The sequence below is a fragment of the Schistocerca americana genome, chromosome 2 (genome assembly GCF_021461395.2).
Source record: "Schistocerca americana isolate TAMUIC-IGC-003095 chromosome 2, iqSchAmer2.1, whole genome shotgun sequence".
In the NCBI taxonomy this organism is placed as follows: domain Eukaryota; kingdom Metazoa; phylum Arthropoda; class Insecta; order Orthoptera; family Acrididae; genus Schistocerca; species Schistocerca americana.
In genome coordinates, this window is record NC_060120.1 from 685,568,133 (window position 1) to 685,592,687 (window position 24,555).

Genomic DNA, 24,555 nt, shown 5'->3' on the forward strand with positions numbered 1-24,555 from the left:
TTGAGGGTCGCGTAACAGAGACGCGAAAAAGTCTCATGCTAAAACTTGCGGGTGGTGTAGCCCTTTTTGTGTTATCGTAAGATCTATACTGTTCTTCTGGAGGGCTCTAGCTTTTAACATGGGCTGGGGGTTAGTCCTAACATAACAGAGACGCGAAAAAGTCTCACGCTAAAAACTTGCGGGTGGTGTGGTCGTAGCGGTTAGATGGCAACGTGGGTGTCCGTCCCTTATCGTAGGCCCTTCTCGCTTAAGACGGTTCTGCTCTCGGCTTCTGTTCTCGTTTCTCCCCTCGGAACTGCGTCTGTCTCACGGTGGGAAGGTATGACATGCATTCAGGCATTCTTGTGTATACCCCGTTGTGTGATTGTCTGACAGTGACACACACCTCTAATCTAGTTGATCACCCGCAAAAGTCTCAATGTTCATTAATACTTCCATTAGAGCAGATTCTGCACAACTGTACAGAGTCCCCTTTTATCAAGAGTATTAAAATCATTTTCCGTATTTTATTCATAACTATAGCACATTAGCACATGAAAATGCCCATGTCTAGAACAAGAATCTTACCAAATCAACTCTAACCAATGTTCATGATCAATACAACGAGACCATTTCATACCCATAGGGCAAACCAATAACTCGTTTTAGTATGTGCTGTTCCCTGTATGTTTTTGATGTCCTGTTATCTTAGATGAATTTAGCCACAGGATAAATCAGTAACTTCTTTTAGTACGGTGCTGTTTTCTGTATGTTTTTGATGTATAATCTTAGATGTATTTCAGTGTTAGGTTAATAACACCTCATTTACCTAAATCATATAATGTGCACATCAGTAACCATCATAATCATACGCACAATATTTGACTGTCACATGCTCAATAATTTGCATAGCGTCATTTGTATGTCCAAAGCCTAATCCTCCATGCTGGAAACTGCATCACATTTTTGTCATTAACTAGCTTAACGCTAATCCATTTTGTTAACATGTAGCTTCGTTTTCCAAGGCCTAGTGCTCATCATGTTTGTGGTAACCAATTTAATGGCTAACTCATTATTTATGTTTGTCATTCCAGCGGAATAACGCCCTACCTCGGGCATGGATGTGTGTGATGTCCTTAGGTTAGTTAGGTTTAATTAGTTCTAAGTTCTAGGCGACTGATGACCTCAGAAGTTAAGTCGCATAGTGCTCAGAGCCATTTGAACAAACCATCGGAATAGGACTATGTATATGACGTCTTTCAGTAAGCAATATATCTTAAATCTTTTCAGAACATTTTTCGGTCATTCTGCTACATGAAAGAGGCAGAAATTATAACTCAATTAAGCAAGAATAACACAAATTGTAAAGTCGTGTATGAATAGGTCATCTGCCACCTTCGTATAGCATACACATGTTAGCAAAACAGTATCCATACAACGCCACAGAGTCCTAGCTGATAACTTTGTACAAAATTGTAACTCTAAACAACTAGTAATTGTACCGGCAGGACAGCCGTATCTTGCTATGTTCGTCATTGTTGTGTGTAATCAACATTACCTGTTTGTATTTATTCAAATTGTGTGACAGAGAAATATCCTGTGGTTGAACATGCAAATGTGTATTCTGTTTTCGTCCCTGTTATAGCATTACATGCTGCACATTTCAGTGTTTTCTATGAGTGCCACAACCAGTCTTGATAGGTGACAGTTTCTAGAAATTAGAGTTGCGCCACTAGGACAAATCTCGCTCAAAATTATACTGTGAAGTGTGGATTAAGAAAGGTTACAAGCCATCTCGCTTGCCTCCTTCCATTTATATACCAAATTCACCTGCCCCTTGTCACCACTCGCGATACGTAAGACACTTTATTTCATCATGCTAAAATGCTCATGACGTTATTTAATGCTGGGAAATGTATTTTATAAAGCGGCAGTGATTGACGGTTCAGGCTTGTAGTTCCATTCTAAGAATGCATGAGAACTATTCAGTTCGCAGACAACTCTGAGAGTGACACGGGAGACCACACGGCATTCAGAGGCTTTTTTCCGGCTTGTGCTTGTCAAGGAGCCACATGAGAAGGCTCAGAGAACTCCCCTGTCAGTCAAACTAAGACGGTGTTTACGATATCCAGCACAGTTTGTCCCTGTAGAAGGCTGAGGGCAATAGTCTCAAGTGCTGGCTGCCAACTAACAATTTCTGGTGAGAAACCACAAGCCTTGGAATGTCTGGGTACCGTGGTGGGAGGAGAGGCCTCGCGGAGTTGCCGTCACATTGATTAGGCTCCTGGAAATTCCGAAGTGTCTAAACAATTCTCTGTTTGACCTATCGCTTCCTGACGTCAGACGGGAATTTCTTGTGCAAACTGCCGAGGAAGATGCGCTCTGACTGGCCCGTGACTGCAGATATTCTATGGTGGCATTAGATTGATAACTTCAGCAGACATCAGAATTGCGTTTAAAAAAAGTAACAGTGAATATACTTCAACTCAACGTCTTATCTATAGTGCACGACGCTTACCGTTACGCTACTAGCTAACACGTAGCTACAGCATCTTCAGAAGTCAAGAATAATTCCTCCAGAACTTCTGCATGCCACAGTGCTGTGAGATAATGCATATGGCCGGATCTAGACTTCTGAGAGACAGACAGTTACAGCTTTTCTTTTGCACTGTCCGAGCATTTCAACCATCAAATAGCGTAATACAGTAGCTCAAGTGGAAAGGAACACTTCCTATTTAAATTTCTGCATCCTACACTGTTGGCAGTTCTGTGTAGGTGGCAGCCACGTGATTTTATTTCGGTGATAACAAAATAGATTCGAATGTATGCACTGGGTAGTCGAGGCAGCTATTTCATGGAGATTCGGTCAACCAAGTAAATGAATATACTGAACATGCCGCAAACCACTACAGGGAGCCTGTGTTTCAGAATTCTTGTCCAGTGTGGCGTAACAGCATTATGATAGAAATTGAGGATTTGGTGGTCTGTTGGCTTGATGATACGTTCATATATTTATGGTCTGGGTTCGATTCCAACTTCTGCCGATGAATTTTGATAGGGAGAGACAGATTCTATTCTCTTCTGGCTACGCCAAGTGAAGAAGGTATATTGGCATTGTGGTACGAAATTCACATTAAACATGATATTCCGTCTGCGCCAAATAGACGTTAGGTTGAACCACAATAAAGTCAGGAGTGGCGACATGTAGAAACTCTATCCCCAGTAACCTTTCTTACACTAGTTATTTATTTCTAGTGACGAAACAAACGCTATGTAGGGTCACAGGACACTTATTCCATCGCAGATTCCTCAACATCTCCACACATTGCTCGTGAATGGGTTCGAATCCTGGCCCGGCACTAAAGTTTTCATTATGTATTATCAAGCTCTAGCATGAGAATACCTATCTGCTGGTGGATAATAATTTTGATTTTTAATGTATTTTCACTCGTTGTCGACACTAACGATAGCTGACTTTTTTACTCCCAGTGAGATACAGAACTATTAGCGAGATCACTGTGAGTTCAAGGATGCTCCGAGGTGCTGGTGGAGAAAAATTCGGTAGCTGACGTCTCTTTGTGTGTAGTCAACAACGATAAGTATGGGGTTCGTTTCCCAGTCAGCACTGAACTCTTCGTCATATTATTTCTAGTTCAAACATGCTCACATGTCGCTGCTGGTGTAGCAAACCCATATTTAACGTTCGTTTTCTCTAGAATATAACACCGATAGATGCGGGGTTGGAGTCCTGGGAAGGAAAAAATTTCAGTTAAAACATCTAGGCACTGCCGAGTTGATTGTGCTTCGATATCAACTCGATTAGGTTCTGGGTTCGAATTCCTGTCTAACACAAAGCTTTACCTCACGTCATTTCAAGTAAGTTACTTGTGAAGAAGCAATATTTAACATCTCTCGTAGTTCGTTAACAGGGACAATAGATGTTGGGTAGGAATTCACATCCGTTAAAAATGTTTACGTTATGTAATGGTTCAAATGGCTCAGAGCACTATGGGGCTTAACTTCTGAGGTCATAAGTCCCCTAGAACTTAGAACTACTTAAACCTAACTAACCTAAGGACATCACACACATCCATGCCCGAGGCAGGATTCGAACCTGCGGCCGTAGCGGCCGTTCGGTTCCAGACTGTAGCGCCTAGAACCTCTCGGCCGGCCCGTTATGTGATTTAAAGTTGATATTTGCTAAACTGATACTGTCTAAAATCGAGGTATATCACTCTCTGTGTGCCTAGTCAAAAAAATGGTTCAAATGGCTCTGAGCACTATGGAACTTAACATCTGAGGTCATCAGTCCCCTAGAACTTAGAACTACTTAAACCCAACTAGCCTAAGGACATCACAAACATCCATGCCCGAGGCAGGATTCGAACCTGCGACCGTAGCAGCAGCGATGTTCCAGACTGAAGCGCCTAGAACCGCTCGGCCACCGCGGCCGGCTGTGCCTAGTCAAAAATGACTGTTGGTTTCCGTCAGTCACGAAATCTTTGCTTAGTCTGCATGACCTGGGTTTGAATTCATATGCAGAACGAGACGGTTCACCGTGTCATTTAAAGTTCTAGCTGCTCGTGAATAACTTAAATTTTTTATGTCATTTTGTGTTAAATAATAAGTACGGTATATTACTTTGAAGAGGAAATTATGAATACGACGAACTTACTGCGTGCATTACCTATCTGACGTAATAACGAGTGTGGTAACATTTCAGGTATGCTATTTATTGTAATAAATGTGAGCTTACAAGCCTTAAGGACAGTCTTATCTGTGATAAGGTGTTCCTGATATTTGTAGTATGGTGGTATTACTTTCCATCTTGAGTTATTGCGATACAGAGCAGTGTTTTCTAGTGGTGCCTTGTTGGAACCAGTTTCAATAGTCAAACGACTGTACCGAGGAGCGATTAGAGGACCTGCTAGATAGCTGCGTTATGCGGGTTGCATGCGAATCAGGCGAAATGCAATTCACGTCGTTCGAATACTTTTGAGCATGAATGTACATCACATTTACCGATTTCCGTCCCAATCAGATAATTTCTTCGTGGTGCGTCGTTTTTGTATTAGAGTGCATTTAATAGAAAAATTGCCCTTACTCAGTTATAAACCAAACCATTCTCTACTCATAGGCTAATTTTGTTTTCCGATTAGTTATCATAATAATGGCGGATATAAGAGGGGTGTTCGATAAGTAATGCAATACATGATTTTTCTCTCCCAGTTTCGGTTGAAAAAAATGCGGAATATGTTTTGGGAGATTGTAGGATATTACTGCTTCACCCACTATAGTTTCATGAAGTTCCGATAGGTGGCGCACTATACGTAGTCTTAAAATGGCGTTCATAACGGAGACGTGTTCCAAGCAGAGATGTGTCATTGAGTTTCTATTGCAGGAAAACCAGAGCATCGCAGGTATTCATAGGCACTTTCAAGACGTATACGGAAACCTGGCAGTGTGCAAAAGCACGGTGAGTCGTTGGGAAAGGCATCTGTCATCATCGCAACTAGGTCTTGCAAAGTATCCTAGCTCCCGCGTGCCGGTCGGCTGAACACAGCTGTGATTTCTGCAATGTTGAAACGTGCAGATCGCGCGGAATTAGCCGAGCGGTCTTAGGCGCTGCAGTCATGGACTGTGCGGCTGTTCCCGGCGGAGGTTCGAGTCCTCCCTCGGGCATGGGTGAGTGTGTTTGTCCTTAGGATAATTTAGGTTAAGTAATGTGCAAGCTTATGGACTGATGACCTTAGCAGTTAAGTCCCATAAGATTTCACACACATTTGAACATTTTTGAAACGTGCAGATACTCTCACTCGAGGTGATCCACGGATCACAATTAGACGCCTCGCTGCTCAATTGGATGTCTGTGTTGGTAGTGATGACACATTCGTCTGCCAGTTGCGGTACTCCAAGGTATGTGCCCACCGAGTTTCTCGCCGCCTAACAGCAGAACATAAAGAGCAACGAATGACCATCTGTGCGAACTTGGTTGCACGTCACGAGGCTGATCGTGACGATATTTTTGTCCAACATATTCACAGGCGATGATACATGGATTCATCACTTCGAACCGGAAACATAGCGACGCTTCCAACTCCTTTCCGAGGAGAAAGTTCAAAGCAGCACGCTCAGCCGCTAATGTCATGGCGACAGTCTTCTGGAACTTTGAAGCGGTTAGTCTGTTTGATGTCTTCCCTCGGTGCAACAATCAACCCAGAAGAGTATTGTACTTCACTCAGGAAATTGTAGAAACGACTTCAGGGTGTTTGTCGCAACAAAATGCTAACGAACGTATCCTTCTCCAACACAATGCAAGGCCTCACAAAAGTATGCGAATCCGAGAGGAGCTGATAAAATCATTGTACTATTCTTCCTCATCCACCATACATCTCGTATATAGCACTTTCCGACTTCCATCTGTTTGACCCAATAAAAGATGCACTCCACGGGAAGCGCTATGTGGATGATGGGACACGTTACTGATACAGCAAGACTTTGCCCCTGAGATCGACTAGTAGAATTGTACCACGCGGCCTTGCAGGTCCTCCCAGTAATGTAGCGTAAGGCCGTCGCATAGAACGGCTATTATGTTGGAAAAGAGGATTTTGTAGCGAAAAGAGTGGGGAATAATAAGATGCATTGGAAGCCTGAAAGAAAACCTGCTTTCAGAAAAAAAAGTGTTGCATTGCTTATTTAACGTCCCTCGTAGTTTGCCGCCATTCGCCTAATTGTGATGTCTATGAACAAGACGAAACATGTTGTTGTGTTTCACTGCTGTTATGTTTTTATGGAGTCAACGGCGTTGTCACAGTGATAACACTCGTTCCCGTCAGATCACCGACGATAAGCGCTGTCGGGCTTGGCTATAAATTGGATGGCTCACCCTCCAGGTCTGCCGAGTGCTGTTGGCAAGTGGGGTGCACTCGGCCCTTGTGAGGCCAATTGAGGAGCTACTTGATTGCGACACTGGTCACTAAAACTGACAACGGCAGGGAGAGCGGTGTGCGACCACATGCCTCCCCGGATCTGCATCCGGTGACGCCTATGGGCTGAGGATATGACGGCGACCTGTCGGTACCGCTGGGCTTTCAAGGCCTGTTCGGACGCTGTTTGTTTGTCTATGCCTTTATGCAAATAAATCTAAATAAAGCATTAATAATACGTATTAAATTTATTTCCTGTTACGTCTTTATGCGGATGCTATGCTGCCGTCCCTGTGAACAGTATTCCCATTTCATTGTTCATTGTTACAGTGTTTACACAGGGGCTTCCCGTCAAGTACGCGTTGAGAGAATCCTTGTCGTGAGGGTCAGTCAAATGAAAACTAGACAGATGGGAAAAAGTAAGTACACTGTTAACCTATTACAAAAGCTAAAAAAAAGATTGTTCAAATGGCTCTGAGCACTATGGGACTTAACATCTCAGGTCATCAGTCCCCTAGAACTTAGAACTACTTAAACCTAACTAACTTAAGGACTTCACACACATCCATGCCCGAGGCAGGATTCGAACCTGCGACCGTAGCAGTCGCGCGGTTCAACACTGAAGCGCCTAGAACTGCTCAGCCACCGCGGCCGGCTTCAAAAGCAAGTGTTAATACATTTATCCCACTTTGAGACAAGTTGTCAGTGCCTTCATTGAACAGTGTTTGTGGTTACCTACGGAACTATAACTGCACTGGGGCGTGCACCTCTTCAGCCTTAGCAAATGTACGGCCACGTATGTCTTTCTTCAGGGCTCCAAAAATGCGTAAATCGCTTGGGGAGATATTGACTGTACGGATGACATGTAAGAGCTTCCCAGCGAAACTTCTGCAGCGTTGTCGAAACAACAGTCACGCCATCTCCGGAAAAGTCATGATGACCTTTTTCTTTGACTGCAAGAACCCGCTGCTCATAGACTTTCTGGACGATGGCGCCACAACTAACGCACAGTGGTACATGTATCCTTTTTTTGCAAAACCTGAAGAGGTCCATCATGTGCAAACGTTCAGGAATGTTGACGGTCGGTATCATTTTGTTGCAGGATAATGCCCACCGATGTGTTACCAACGTTACTTCGACTACAGTGCTGGAAAACCGTTACACATCCTCCATACAGTAGCGATCTCTCCCCATGTATTTTCCATATTTTTGGAGCCCTGAGTAAATACATTCGTAACCGTCGATTTCCCTCGGACGAAGAGATGCAATCATTTTTACATGAAGGCACCGACCGTCTTGTGTCACACGGGGTAAGTGTTCAAATGGTTCAAATGGCTCTGAGCACTATGGGACTTAACTTCTGAGGTCATTAGTCCCCTAGAACTTAGAACTACTTAAACCTAACTAACCTAAGGACATCACACACATCCATGCCCGAGGTAGGATTCGAAACTGCGACCGTAGCGGTCGCGTGGTTCCACACTGTAGCACCTAGAACCGCTCGGCCACCCCAGCTGGCTGGGGTAAGTGTACTAACAATTATGGCGATTACTTTTGAAATAATAAACAGTTTAGTTATTTTTATCAGTCTGTCTCGTTTTCATCTGACTGCCCCTTATGATCAGATGCCCTTTACTTGAATGAAACCGCATGCGACCAGTGTGTTCTCTTTGAGGCCAACAAAGAACAGAATGCTGTGGTGTCACCGCCAGACACCACACTTGCTAGGTGGTAGCCTTTAAATCGGCCGCGGTCCGTTAGTATACGTCGGACCCGCGTGTCGCCACTATCAGTGATTGCAGACCGAGCGCCGCCACACGGCAGGTCTAGAGAGACTTCCTAGCACTCGCCCCAGTTGTACAAGCGACTTTGCTAGCAATGGTTCACTGACAAAATACGCTCTCATTTGCCGAAACGATAGTTAGCATAGCCTTCAGCTACGTCATTTGCTACGACCTAGCAAGGCGCCATTACCAGTTACTGTTGATGCTGTGAATAATGTATCGTCAAGAGCGATGTTCACCATTTATGGATTAAAGTTAAGTATTCCACCAGCTACGTCCGTTTTTTCTAAGTTCTAATTTCCTTGTCCTGTTCCAGACCTCACGCCAACCTGCGTGAGCTAAAACGCGTGCCTTTCGGTTTCCTCTTGTAACCCGGTGTTGGCTCTCCTGGCAACCCACAACAAATTCCATATCACTGTCGGAAAATGTCTGAATGTCTCTTTATTCGTGAGAGTACAGTGAATCAAATTTTGAGAGAATATAGAGAAACTTCATGTCTTGTATAACCAAAATAAAAAACAAAAGTTCTGCCTGTTGACAGAAGTTTGTCTTGGACGAGTTTACACAGGGAATAATAACAATGAAAATCCACGACTTTATAATGTGGAAAAAGCAGCCACACTGGAAAATTTGAAAACTGAAGTGAAAAACTTTCCAGATGTGAGTGTAACACACCTTTGGCGTCTTATTCGAGAAATTGGACAACCGAGACAAGAAGTTCAGCAAAAATCCTTTGCTGAAGGAAAATAACCGACTAGCAGAAAAAAGAAACGAGTTTCTACGAGGTATAAGACATTTTACGAAACAATAGCTGGGCCATTTATTGCACTGATGAGAGTTGGCGCCGTCTAAATACTGCAGAAAGTTTTGAATGGCAGGAACAAAAAATGCCTGATCAAAAAATGTAAACAATGGTCACAGAGAAAGTGTTCAAGAGTGGAATGGCTGGAGAGGAGGAATTCCAGTACCGTCTGGCTATAAAAAGAATTATAATTTGCCACACTGGAAACCAAGATGGGTTCACGCAAAATGTTGGCTTATGTTTTATTGGGCAAAAATGAGGAGCAGATTATCATTCTGGGATGAATGGTAGTCACTACGAATAGTGGTTTAGGTGCGTTCTCAAAATAAACAAACATATCAGATACTGTTATAGATCAGGCTCCATATCACATGATGATAAATCCAGTATTATGAAATACGTCTGTGAAATGAAGGAACAATTGTTTTACTGAATGGATTGAAAACAATAACATAGAGTTCCAGTATAACACCACGTCATACGAGTAATTCTTTAAAGCAGGTCTATTGGAACACAAGAATATCTTTTCGCAAGCTTATTGTGCTCATGTACAGGAGTATTAAACTTCTGGTTGTCTGTGACGCACTGTGAATTCAAAACCATTGAATGTATTTGGGGTTCTGTCATGGAGAACAAGAGTTTTGGAACGTGTTCCCCAGTGTGTATGGAGGAATTCAGTGAGTCATATGCAGAAACTTGAGAACACATACGCATAAAGAGACAGCAGCAAGTACATAGTAATAGCACCATCGCTGATACAAGAAGACGACTGCAATAGCAGCAGCGAGACCTCAGCCAGCACTGAAAGCAATTAAGGTAAGTCTTACTTCATTCGTGATTCTTTATCGTAAAATTTTACCGATCTACTCGATTTCTAATTTACTGTTGAAATATCCAATACGTTTCACTGTTCATTTATCGAGAGCTGCTTCCTAGACGAGGTTTTCATTTATCTCTTTTTTTTTTCATTGCTCTTCTAACCTCTAATCTCAGAATAGCAATTGCAACCTACGTCTTCAGATGTCTGCTGGATGTATTCCTATCTTTGTTTTCTTCTACAGTTTTTACCCTCTACAACTCCCCCTAGTAGCACGGAAAGTACTCCCTGACGTCTTAACAGATGTCCTATCATCATGTTCCTTCTTCTTGTCAGTGTGTTCCATATAGTCATCTCCTCGCAGATTCGCCGAAGAATCTTCTCATTGTCGCGCTGGATAGCCGCACGGTCTTAGGTGCCTTGCCACGTTTCGCACGTCTCCCCCCGACGGAGGTTCGAGTCCTCCCTCGGGCATGGGTGTGTATGTTGTCCTTAGAGTAAGTTAGTTTAAGTTAGATTAAGTAGTGTGTAAAACCAGGGGCCGATGACCTCAGCAGTTTGGTCCCATAGGAACGTACCACAGATTTCCAAAAATCTTCTCATCCCTTACCTGATCTGTCCACCTAATTTTCAACATTCTTCTGTAGCACCACATCTCAAATGCTTCGATTGCCTTGTGTTCCGGTTTCCTCACAGTCCATGTTTCACTATCGTACAACGCCGTGCTCCAAACGAAGTTCTCAGAAGTTTCTTCCTCAAATTGAGGTCTTATGTTTGACAGTAATAGACTTCTCTTAGCAAGGAATGCTCTTTTTGCCAGTGCTAGTCTGCTTTGTATGCCAACGTCGCTCCGTCCATCATGTGTTATTCAGCTGGCTAGGTAGAGAACTCCTTAACTTCGTCTACTTCGCGATCGCCAATTCTGATGTTACGTTTCTTGCTGTTCTCATTTCTCCTACTTCTCTTTACTATCGTCTTTCTTCGATTTAATCTTAGTCCATATTTTGCACTAATAAGACTGTTAATTCCATTCAACAGATACTGTAATCCTTCGTTTTGACTGAGGAGACTAATGGCATCAAAGAACCTTATCGTTGATATCCTTTCACTTTGAATTTTAATCCCACTCTTAAACCTTTCTTTACTTCCGTCATTGCTTCTTCGATGTATATATAGAACAGTACCGGTGGAAGACTGCATCCTTTTGTAACCCCTTTTTAAACCGAGCACTTTGATTTTGGTGCTCCGTTCTTGTTCTTGACATTCTGCCCTGGTGAATAGAAGCTAGTCACTCATTGCGACTGTGGCAGTGCGCTGGTATGTCAAGGGGGTACACTCCACGACAGCTTCAAATAGAGTGCAGCTGAAAACGCAATTGCTGCACGAACTGTTAACTAAAAAAAAAGGTGCGGCGTTCATTAGCACAGACACAAGATGTGACTAACAAAAAAATTCAAACTTTACACCCAAGTTTTCACCGTCAAAAGAACTATGACAGTAAGCTCAATCGCAGCGTCATGCGTTGGACGCTATAGCGATGAAACCACTTACCAAAAAATAAAGAAATTTCACCTGAAAATAGAAAAAGGTTGTATATTTAAACTTTACAAAGGAAATTTGGCTCGTAATTAAGGTCTGGCTTCTAAGGCTCCTCAAAGTAGACACTCACCAAACACTGCTCGAAAATGCACGCTTTCGACGAAAATGTAATATTCAAACACGAAATAAAAGTAGACACTGCTGCGATTCCAGAAAATTATAACACATCCATATTCGTCGTGCACTGTGACCAGAACATGAGCTTAAAGTCAGGGGTCAACCATTATGAAATGGACTATAGCTGACAGTGGCAAACCGCTTCGATGGCTCGAGACAGTTTAGCTTCATCTACTGGTATACATACACTAAAATGATACTGCCACTCTACAGTGAAGGAAACCACCACGAAAAACAGAAACCGTGCACTGGACCATGATTAGAACGCTGTTGTTTGTCTCTGTGCAGGTATAATTCTAGTAACACAGATATCTGAGCGCAACTAAAGGACGAAAACGAAAGCGCAATCTTCCACCAACTATCTGCTAATAGCTGGGAGTTTCATTTCGGTGCACACTTCACTACGAACTAACTTTTTATCCTGGGAGCACCAAAACAGCTCTAGCTTATCCTTTTCATTTCAGCCTGACCACTTCGTGTCTACTCTGTCTCACCAAAGCTGCGCTTTTGATCACAGTCACAGATACACAAGAAAAAACACAAAACAAATCTACTGAAAACTTTTGTGTCATGAAGAGATTGTGTGGAAGCAACTATATTACTCAGAGTCGTTGATTTTATGCGAACGCAGATCGCTCAACGAATACTGTCCGTAACATCTTTTCATATTATCAGCTAAGTATCGGCGTCGTGTTGATGCAACGTTTCGACCAGCAGCCTACTCCCCATATTTGAGTGAAGCGTGAAGTCTTGTACAGTGTACATCCTAAGTAATAGCGAAGACAAAAAACTAAACTTCGCCCGAAAAGGCCTTGGAAGGGCCAACGGTACCGACCGGCAGCCGTGTCATCCTCAACCACAGGCGTCACTAGATGTGGATATGGTAGGGCATGAGGTCAGCACACCGCTCGCCCGGCCGTATGTCAATTTATGTGACCGGAGCCGCTATTTCTCCATCAAGTTGCTCCTCAGTTTGTCTCACAAGGGCAGAGTGCACCTCGCTTGCCAACAGCGCTTGGCAGACCGGATGGTCACCCATGCAAGTGCGAGCCCAGCCCGACAGCGCTTAGCTTCGGTTATCTGACGGGAACCGGTGTTACCACTGCGGCAAAGCCGTTAGCAATAGCGAAGACTAGCACGGCCGAAATAGAATAATAGACAGAAACGTTAAAGTAAACATGGTCCACAAACAAGCCGTTTGGTGAGATAATGGGGAATGTGTGATCATGAGCTGCCACTGATTTCCGTAAAAAATATTGACTTGGTTAATACCAATGAATTTGAAATGTAAATTTCCGATTAAGTCTCCGTCTAATTTGGCTAAAATTTTACCAGTGGCACATGCTTGGTGCATGTGATACATGAAAGATGCAGCAACGGCACATTTTGCTGCTTATGTAAAACAACATCTAACGCGTCACTATGGTCTGAGACTGACAGGTCAAGCCGAGCCTATGCCTTGGCCTCCAAGATCATCCGATCTCAATCCTCTGGGTTTTTCTGTCTGGTATCTCAAAAGCATACAGCATTCTCGTTGATACAGTTGAAGAACAACAGCAGTCGAAATGTTACAGTCTAGTCAATATTTACAAGATGATTCGTATATGAAACTTCCTGGCAGATGAAAACTGTGTGCCCGACCGAGACTCGTACTTGGGACCTTGCTTTTCGCGGGTAAGTGCTCTACCATCTTTTTTTATTTTTTATTTTTTTTATTTTCTTAATTTTGTTCGATATAGTTCGTTGCGTTTGGTCTGGGCGGACGTCACAAGACATCCGTTCAAGTTGATCGTTGATGCCTTTTTTATTACAGAGAGCACGCAGCCCTCTGACCGAACACGCTGAGCTACCGTGCCGGCTACCATCTGAGCTACCGAAGCACGACTCACGCCCGGTCCTCACAGCTTTACTTCTGCCAGTATCTCGCCTCCTACCTTCCAAACTTTACAGAAGCTCTCCTGCGAACCTTGCAGAACTAGCACGCCTGAAAGAAAGGATACTGCGGAGACATGGCTTAGCCACAGCCTGGGGGATGTTTCCAGTATGAGATTTTCACTCTGCAGCGGAGTGTGCGCTGATATGAAACTTCCTGGCAGATTAAAACTGTGTGCCGGACCGAGACTCGAACTCGGGACCTTTGCCTTTCGCGGGCAAGTGCTCTACCAACTGAGCTACCCAAGCACGACTCACGCCCGGTCCTCACAGCTTTACTTCTGCCAGTATCTCGCCTCCTACCTCCCAAACTTTACAGAAGCTCTCCTGCGAACCTTGCAGAACTAGCACTCCTGAAAGAAAGGATACTGCGGAGACATGGCTTAGCCACAGCCTGGGGGATGTTTTCAGGATGAGATTTTTACTCTGCAGCGGAGTGTGCGCTGATATGAAACTTCCTGGCAGATTAAAACTGTGTGCCCGAGTTCGAGTCTCGGTCGGGCACACAGTTTTAATCTGCCATGAAGTTTCATATCAGCGCACACTCCGCTGCAGAGTGAAAATCTCATTCTGATTTGTATACGTTTGAAAATTTTCGTAACTAACTGCAGAGCTGAATGCAATGCAAATGCAAGCAGGAGATAATACACTTCGTTTAACAGGTACAAATGTACGGTAAACTGTAACATGTAACTTGCTGAAGCAGTATTGTTTATCTTGTTAAGACAGGACATCAGTGAACTCTGAGCACAATCAAATGGGTACAAAATCGAAAAGTTTGCATTTAAAATACATTTGTATAACATTTTTCAGAAACTTGTCCATTATATTCGAAGGAGAATTCTACTGCAGGTGCATAGCCGATAAAGTGTTTGCTTTGGAAATGGAATTTCCATAGCTACGTTTTGTTTTAATTTTTTTATTCACATATCTTTTACGACTACCTTTCGAACGCTGTACCATTCTCAAGTGTTCATTCATGTGTACAGCCAAGTTCTCGAACTGGAATCAGTCATCGTCATTCGTCACTGTCACCACTCACTGCATACTCGTATTATAAAGCCCCCGTCACGTTTTTCTGTCTTTATGTTTACGCTAATACCGGGAACTACCGTAGGGATTTTGATACGGTTTTCGTTAATACACTGCGCAACAAAATGAAACATCACTTTTCGGAACCCCATAACTGTCTCCCATTCCTCCGTCTAAGTTCGAAATTTGGCTCAAAGATACCTACCACCTTCCTCTGTAACGATGCAGAAGCATACCTCCCTGAGACGTTATCCTCGTGCTTGACTGCACTCGAAGCTGCAATGTGTCGACACGTGCGAAAGAAAGGCCAGAGCTCAGAAGTTCACGTGACGTGTAAGTTGGATTAATGATGTCACATGGCACCAAATTTCGACACAATAACGCCCAACGCCACCGTGGACGTGTCACATGATGGGGAGGTCATTGCACCCCCTCTTACCCAAATTTCACCGCTTCTTTCGATGCATCTCCGAGGGAGGTCATAATCGCAATGCCCAGCAAATAAATCATGCGCTTTTCTAATGAGCGGCCGAGGAAAGCATTTCAGACGCACCGTCGATCAGAATCAAAACGAAAAGGTCTCATGGGGAGGCATAAAGGATGTCAATAAAACCACACCTTTCCTTCGGACGTTGATTTCCATACATTTCATGGTAGAAAACGACAGTTCATAGGGCGACGAGCAAAAGGACGACCTTCTTGACAGCCTTTGACACTGTCGTCACCGCCTGGCGATTCAAACTTTCTAGTAAATCAAGACGGGCTTCACTGGACTGCAACCCCAATCAACGTCAGCTCACCCCTTTGTAGTGCAGTGCGACTGTAATTTATAATTAGTGTACAGCGTGGAACCACTACGGACCGATCAAAACCGTTCGACAAAATTTGATAGTGAACTGAAGCAGCAAAGGGTCCTTATGCTTTTTCAGTGGACCTGTTTTACGCTCTCCTACGGCACGATCATGGAGGGGTGCGACATTGACACCTGGATGAATAAAACGGCAAAGCGTCTCTCTGGGAACCCCCCAGTTTGGTAAAACCGCGATGGCACCTGCCCATATTTATTGAGGAATTTAAAAATGTGTCTTTACAGAGAATACCTGCGAAATACTCCTAGGCGACTGCAGGCAGGCAACTGCCTTTACAGGTGTGCCTGACGACGACTCAGGCTACTTTGCAAGTTTTCTCTGTAAAGGTACCTTTTCTTTTTAATTCTTGCCGTTTTATTCGCGCATGTCTCAATGTCACACTCATCTGTGGTCATGCCGCAGGGGGGCATGAAACAGGAGCACTGAAAAAGCATAAGGACTCTTTACCGCTTCGGATCACGTTCAAATTTTGTCGAGTGGGTTAGAACTGTCCCTACTGGTCTCAGCCTGTACACGAGAGCGAAAATTGTGGTCGTGCTGCATCCAAAGGGGTGACATCACGTTTTGCAGGGTTGTAGCCCCGTGATGTCCTTTGATAAGGGTTGAATTGCCCAGGAGGTGTCAAAAGTGCCAAAAGATGTCAAGAACATCTTCATTTTGGTCACACCCTCGGAACTGTCGTTCTAGACCGCGAAATGCGTGGGAATCAGCGTCCCAAGGTAAAGGGTGGATTCATTGACGCCCTTTATGCCACCCGCTGAAGCCTTTTCGTTTCGATTCCGAGCGGAGATGTGCCTGAAATGTTTTTCTCAGTCATCCATCAGAAAACTGCATGATTTCAACGCTGGGCATCTCAGTTCTGGCCTCCATCGCAGAGGCGTCAAAAGAAGGGGTGACATTTGGGTAAGAGAGGGTGTGATGACCTTCCCATAGTATAACACGTCCATGGTGGCCTTGGAAGAAATTGTGGCGAAATCTGATGCCAATGTGACATGATTAACCCACCTTACACCGCGCATGAACTTCTTAGTTTCGGCCTTTTTTCGATGTGTCGACACCTTGCTGTTTGACTCGTCGCCGAGTCCGAGGATACGTCGCAGAAAATGGTTCAAATGGCTCTGAGCACTATGGGACTAACTGCTGAGGTCATTAGTCCCCTAGAATTTAGAACTAGTTAAACCTAACTAACCTAAGGACATCACAAACATCCATGCCCGAGGCAGGATTCGAACCTGCGACCGTAGCGGTCTTGCGGTTCCAGACTGCAGCGCCTTTAACAGCACGGCCAGTTCGGCCGGCTACGTCGCAGAGTGCCACGGTTTTGCACCATTACAGATGACGGTTGTAGGCACCTTTGAGCTAAATTTCAAACGTACGCATCGTAATGGGGAACAATTATGAAGTTTCAGAAAAGTGATCCTTTACTTGCGTTGCATAATGTAGATAGACTGATTCACGAGGAAGGTTTGTGTACATAATTTACAAATATTTCCTGGAACGTGGCTAAACTATGACGAATTAAAGTCCAGTCTGTATGCTAAGGGTTATCTCAAGGAATGCTGTTGGGATTTTGATACGGGTTTCACTAACGGATAACAAGGTCTGTGTATGCGGGGGTTGTCCAGAAAGTAAGTTCCGATCGGTCGCGAAATGGAAACTACTGGAAAAATCCGGTAAAACTTTGCACAGATGTGTTGTTCACTGTCTCTAGTATGCCCGTCGATCGTATCGCGTCGCTCTTTTCAGTTTTGAGTGAACAGTGAGCATGTTAAGATGGGTAGGGAATAACGTCCCCCGCCATGTAAGAGGGCCTGGTTAGAGATTTCGCCTGTGTCATGCAGCCCACGTAACACAACTGTCGAGCAGTTCCTTCTTCATGCCAATTCTCGGCCGTATACTGCAGGGGCAATGAAGACGCTCCTGCAGCATTTCCGATGAGAAGTGTTTGCTCACCCACAATACAGTCCGTAATTGGCTTCCCCTGAGTCTCATTTTTGCTCACGAGAACCGCTAGTTATGAAGACAAAATTTTTCCACAGACAACGAGCTAGAGACAAGTGCAGATAACTGGCCGAAAGCACAGGCGGCTGCTTTCTATGACGAGGATATTGGAGAGTTGATACAACACTACGACAATACTCGAAGTTGGAGCGGCGACTATGTAGAGAAGTAGGTGGAAGGTGTACCTAACTGTTGCAAATAAAACGTTTCTGGTTTTCACTGTGGTTTCCATTTCGTGGCCGATCGGAACATACTTTCTGGACAACCCTCGTATAATTTACTATCGCTACGCCACAGACGTCGTTCAGCCATAGATATTTATGCTACCCATACGAAGCCAAAATACTACTTTCGTGAGGATCAGCTACCAGGTGCTATCCTTTCAACTGGACGCCACTTCTGCGACTTGTGTTCCCTAATCTACCCCAATTATCTAACTGTGGGAATGAGACCTACAGTTTAATACGGAAAGTGACCCACGTGTCGTTACATACTGATGTTAGCGGCAGCTCTAAACAACACATTAACAATTATCCCGTAAACGGCACGTTTCTGGACCTGCGTTTGTTGGAATGCTTTTGCTTCTATTACCATATGCCTTCACCTGTTTCACTTTGCAATATTAATTATGATACAACCCATAGACTCATACGAATTTCGTACATTTCATCAGAAGATAATGAGCAGAAAGGCTGTCGGAATGATGCATCGCGAGAGAAGCTATCACCAATTCTGTACGTTTTCTCGATCAGCGACTGCGTTTTTACGGTGAAAGTTTTTACTGAAGCGCCCTACGGAGGCTTGTCGCCCAGAGAGTATCAGGAATCTCGCGCAGGGCGTCGTGCAGAGGTGTCGTCCTGTCGGAGCGGCCGCTCACCTATTGGGCGGCTGGTCGCCGGACGCCGTTCCGTTCCCACTCCAATTGGCAGGCGCGGAACTGGCCAGTGGCGAGCGACGAGGCCGACGAGCGCCGCGGCTGACCGCCGGACCACAACTAGCTCAACGAGCCTCTCCCGCCCGCTGCTCATCCAATTTGGCGGCTGCGCGCGACGCGAGGCTGAGCTGCGCCGCACGGCGCGACGCTGCTATTAGCGCCTCGGCGCGAAGGATGGTGGCCGGCCTCACCTCTCGATCAGTCCACACTTCTCCTAGTGACCCCACGTCACCCCTTCTCCCTACTGTGTTCCACTTCACAACCTGAACTCTCACATCTTTCCACTGCTTTACCCACTTTCTTCTACAATTCCTATTCCATCCTCAGATTAAGACGTATGTGAAAAAAGTAATGAATCGCATTTTTTCCCTACCAAAGCCTTTTTCTCAGACAGCAATATTATCACCAGAATGAAAATTTCACTCTGCATCGGAGTGTGCGCTGATATGAAACTTCCTGGCAGATTCCGGAAACATGTCCCAGGCTGTGGCTAAGCCGTGTCTCCGCTATTTCCTTTCGTCCAGGACTGCTAGTAACGTAAGTTTCGCAGAACGACTTCTGTGAAGTTAGGAAGGTTGGAGACGAGGTACTGGCGGAAATAAAGTTGTGAGGACGGTTCTGAGTCGTGTTTGGGTAGCTCAGTTGGCAGAGCACTTGCCTGTGAAAGGCAAAGGTCTCGACTTCGAGTCTCGGTCTGGCACACAGCTTTAATTTGCCAGAAAGTTTAATATTGTGTCCACCGAAGTAGCTATACACAGCAGAATCGTTGTTTCCAGTCTCGATAGCAGTGCTGAAAAGCTTCAACTGGCACGTCGTTTAACATTCTATTGAATTTACTCCAGTGTCCCAAAATGAAGTCCTTTTAAGACACTATCAATTTTGAGAAAAGAAAAACTCACAAGAACTCAGACCAAGTGAATAGGGGAGGGAGGGGTGGAGATGGGGAACAATAAGAATGCGTTTTGAGGTAAAACAAAATCCATAATTGAAGTGGCCATGTGCTATGGGGCGTTGTCCAGATGCAGCATCCACTTGTCTGTGATGTCCAGTCTCACTAGATTCATCCTTTTCATGAGCTTTTCTGGGACATCTTTGTAAAACACTTGGTTGACAGTTTATCCTGGAGGAAAAAAATCTTTATGCACGATGCCCCTACTGTAACAAGAGCAAATCAGCATTGTTTTGATCTTCGACTTGGTATTCGAGCTTTTTTCAGTCGAGGAGATGTCTCAATGTGCCATTCCTCACTTTGTCGCTTTCTCTCGGGATCGTACTCAAAAATTAAGGATTCAGTGCCAATGATCACACGAGTGAACCATTCGTAGTGATTGGCAGTCTTCTCGAGACCAACGCACACGTTTCTTTCAGTGTCCTTCTGATCAATTGTGAAGTTTTTCGGAACCATTTTGGCACAAACCTTTCACATGTGAAAAACTTTGGTCCAGAGTTAAAGTTAGTACACAGCCTGACAAAAAAGTGAACCACGCAGAAGGGAGGAGGAAACAACAACATAGGGCATATGATGTTGTTTCAATGATTGGACAATGGAGTGAAATTTACAAAGAAAATTACAGGCAGTATGAACCTACTTATCTGTATGACATTGCACACCTATATCCTGGATATGCACTAATTTGATCGGGAATGGTGTCTACAGTCGATGTATCCTCTCTTGGGGCAAGCTGGCCCACGACTGTGGCAGCTGGTTCTCCATATCCTGGATACTGGCACTATGATGGTGTTGACATCCGAACTGGTCCCACACAAGTACAGATCTGAGGATGATTCTGGCCACCTCAGCATCAAGCATTCAATTCATAGAGATATGTGCCATGTGTGAGCGACCATTGTTCTGTTGAAAAATGAAACTGCGATACTTTCACATGAGATGTAAGACACGATGTCATAGGTTGTTCGTGATGTACCACTGTCGCGTCAGAGTTCCAGCCTTGACCTGAAGTCCTACTCATTGGCTACCCACGCCATGATGCCAGGAGTAACACTGCTCTGTCTCTCCAAATCGTTGGAGGAATGAGGACACTCCCCAGGTCGCCGTTATACTTGCCAACGATAGTCATTTGGATAGTGCAGATCGCAGTCCATCGCTGAAGACAACACTATGATATTCATCAGCACTTCAACCTCCTCTGACAAGGCAGCATCCAAATGAAACCGTTTGTGTTGTGGCATTTATGGCAGCCCATGCACGAAACAGTACTTGTCTAATCTGGTCGCTGATAGTCTCTGATCAATAGTGCAGGAGATACAGAATGTTACAGAGAGACCAGTAGTTGTTCTCAGATGGGTGGTACAGATCTGAAACGGTGATGATGTTCTTGATGCAGAATACCTCGTGGTAGTCAGATGTGATCGACCAAAACCTTGATGATGCGTATGCTTGCACTCGCGTCCTGATGAGTTCCAACATCTGCCCAATGTCGCATCAGAATGCCCCACGAATCTTGCTATGGCACGGTTCGACCAGACATCCAAGTGGGGGCCCACAATGAGGCCCTTTCTGTCAGGTGCTGTCTCACATCAATACACGACATCTCTTTGTCCTTCAAAGAGATCACTCTACATCTGACACTGTTCACACTCCTTATACATCCTGCCAGGCCTCTTAGCTCCAATAAACATGATCAACACTAATGCACTCTGGGGCTGTTCTACCTGTCACAGAGAATTGCATCTCTAATCACATCCTTCCCTGCGATGGTGTCTATGTGTACCATATTACTTTCACATTGGACTGTATCTTCTGGATGCTTCACTTTTGTCAGGCAGTATCAGGTGGATGCCATTATTCCTACAGACCGGCGTACTCGACAGTTGGCTCTACAGCTATCGATAACATTGGATAAGCAGCTGCCAGCAGCAAGTCGTATACTCCTAGCTTACTTGTTTGTTACACAGTTTAATTCTTAATTTATTTGCGTGTTTTTGGGTACTTGCATTGTTTAATTCATAAATTTCGGGCGTATTATAGTATTTGAGAGTTGTAGCATCACGCTTTAGTTCCTGAACAATGTAAATTCGCGTAGTCGTCTGTCTTCTGTTTTTGTTTTGAACGACCGGTGTCGGTTGGTCACAGCCAGTGTGCTCCCTGCCACCTGAGCTCCCAGTTGTTGCACATCGACAGCGCAGAAAGATACGTATATAGCTTCTTTTCTGTGTTTACTTCGTAGATTCTTACTTAAATAGCGTGTGAATTTCATATAGGAGGTGTAATTTCGAGTTTTAGTTACTGTAATCGTAAATTCAGGCAGATTGTAGCGCAGTCGTTAGGCATTTGTACAGGGTAGTTCATACATTCTTTGCGTGTTTCCCTTGCGTTATCTAGGCACTCGTGTTTCAGTAACTGTTGTTCAACATCGATTAGAATGGACAGGGACTGTGATTGCTGTGTTCGGATGAGGGCTGAGTTGGCATCCCTTTGCTCACAGCTGCAGGAGGTGCTGACTTCGGTCGCGCAGCTTGAGGCTGTTGCCAATGGGCACCACTGTGGGAAGCCGAACTTGGGTATCACGAGGATGTCAACCTCGTCCCGTCTGTCCCCAGATCGGTCTGCCGCTGTGGTTGCCCCGGTTGCTGCCCGCAGTGGGGCTGAGCCCTCGCCTGTGGTTGATTGGGAGGTCGTTCCAAGGCGTTGCAGGCAGCGAAAGACGTCCCCGGAGGCTGATCAGTAAGCCTCCCCAGTGCGTCTGACAAACAGGTTTCAGGTACTGTCTCTGGCTAAGCGAGATGCAGCTGCCTGCCCTGTTTCAGAGGATGATTCTCAGCCTTCAAGGTCTGGGCAATCGCAGAGGGTGGGCTTATTGGTAGTTGGGAGCTCCAATGTTAAGCGCGTAATGGGGCCCCTTAGGGATATGGCGGCTAAGGAAGGGAAGAAATCCAGTGTGCACTCCGTGTGCATTCCGGATGGAGTCATTCCTGATGTGGAAAGGGTCCTACCGGATGCCATGAAGAGCACAGGGTGCAGCCAGCTGCAGGTGGTGGCACATGTCGGCACTAATGACGTGTGTCGCTTTGGATCTGATTAAATTCTCTCTGGATTCCAGCGGCTATCTGATTTGGTGAAGGCTACCGGTCCTGCTTACGAGATGAAGGCAGAGCTCACCATCTGCAGCATCGTTGACAGAACCGACTGCGGACCTTTGGTGCAGAGCCGGGTGGAGGGTCTGAATCAGAGGCTCCCTGCCGCCGTTGGATAAGCAGCTGCAGCAGCAAGTCGTATACTCCTAGCTCACTCACTTGTTACATAGTTTAATTCTTAATTTCTTTGCGTGTTTTTGGTACTTGCATTGTTTAATTCATAAATTTCGGGCGTATTATAGTATTTGAGAGTGTAGCATCGTGTTTTAGTACCCAAATAGTGTAAATTCGCGTAGTCTCCTTCCGCCGCCGACCAGTGTCAGCAGTGCGCAAGTAGCAGCATTACTGCATTTACTAGGCAATCTTGCATTTTAATAACCGTTTAAATTTTGTCGATTTGTTTGCGCTCTCTGTAGATTAGTTCAGACGTTCTTTGCAAAACAGTTTTTAGCATGGATAGGGACTGCAACTGCTGTGTTCGGATGCAGGCTGAGTTGGCATCCCTTCGCTCCCAGCTTCAGGCAGTGTTGGCTTCGGTCACACAGCTTGAGGCTGTTGCCAATGGGCATCACTGTGGGGGTCCGGATGGGGGTTTGTCGGGGACGGCCAGCTCGTCCCACGCATCCCCTGATCGGACTACGACTGTGGTTGCCCGGGATACTGCCCGCATTGAGGCTGATCCCTCACCTGTGGTAGAGTGGGAGGTCGTCTCAAGGTGTGGCAGGGGGCGAAAGACATTCCGGAGGGCTGAACGGAAAGCCTCTCCAGTTTGTCTGACGAACCGGTTTCAGGCTCTGTCTCAGGCTGATACTGATCTTCGGCCTGACATGGCTGCTTGTCCTGTTCCAGTGGTTGCCCCTCAGTCTGTAAGATCCGGGCAGTCGCAGAGGGTGGGCTTACTGGTAGTTGGGAGCTCCAACGTCAGACGCGTAATGGGGCCCCTTAGGGAAATGGCAGCAAGAGAGGGGAAGAAAACCAATGTGCACTCCGTGTGCATACTGGGGGGAGTCATTCCAGATGTGGAAAGGGTCCTTCGGATGCCATGAAGGGTACAGGGTGCACCCATCTGCAGGTGGTTGCTCATGTCGGCACCAATGATGTGTGTCGCTACGGATCGGAGGAAATCCTCTCTGGCTTCCGGCGGCTATCTGATTTGGTGAAGACTGCCAATCTCGCTAGCGGGATGAAAGCAGAACTCACCATCTGCAGCATCGTCGACAGGACTGACTGCGGACCTTTGGTACAGAGCCGAGTGGAGGGTCTGAATCAGAGGCTGAGACGGTTCTGCGACCGTGTGGGCTGCAGATTCCTCGACTTGCGCCATAGGGCTCCTTTTACCGACCTCCCGACTCAGCAGCATTAGTGGCAGAACAACTGAGAGAAAATTTGGAATACATTTCACATAAATTTTCTCAGCATGTTATAGTCTTAGGTGGAGATTTCAATTTACCAGATATAAACTGGGACACTCAGATGTTTAGGACGGGTGGTAGGGACAGAGCATCGAGTGACATTATACTGAGTGCACTATCCGAAAATTACCTCGAGCAATTAAACAGAGAACCGACTCGTGGAGATAACATCTTGGACCTACTGATAACAAACAGACCCGAAATTTTCAACTCTGTATGTACAGAACAGGGAATCAGTGATCATACGGCCGTTGCA

The 24,555-nt window shown here is 45.2% G+C and overlaps 1 protein-coding gene across 1 annotated transcript in view; it reads right to left on the minus strand.

The window, feature by feature from the left end:
* The window catches only part of LOC124594337, a 117,191-nt gene extending 98,353 nt beyond the window's left edge, over window positions 1–18,838 (minus strand). The window contains exon 1 of the mRNA XM_047132706.1: window positions 18,736–18,838. The gene's annotated coding sequence lies outside the window, so the exon portion shown is untranslated. The remainder of the gene's footprint in view (window positions 1–18,735) is intronic.
* Window positions 18,839–24,555: the final 5,717 nt, after the last annotated feature.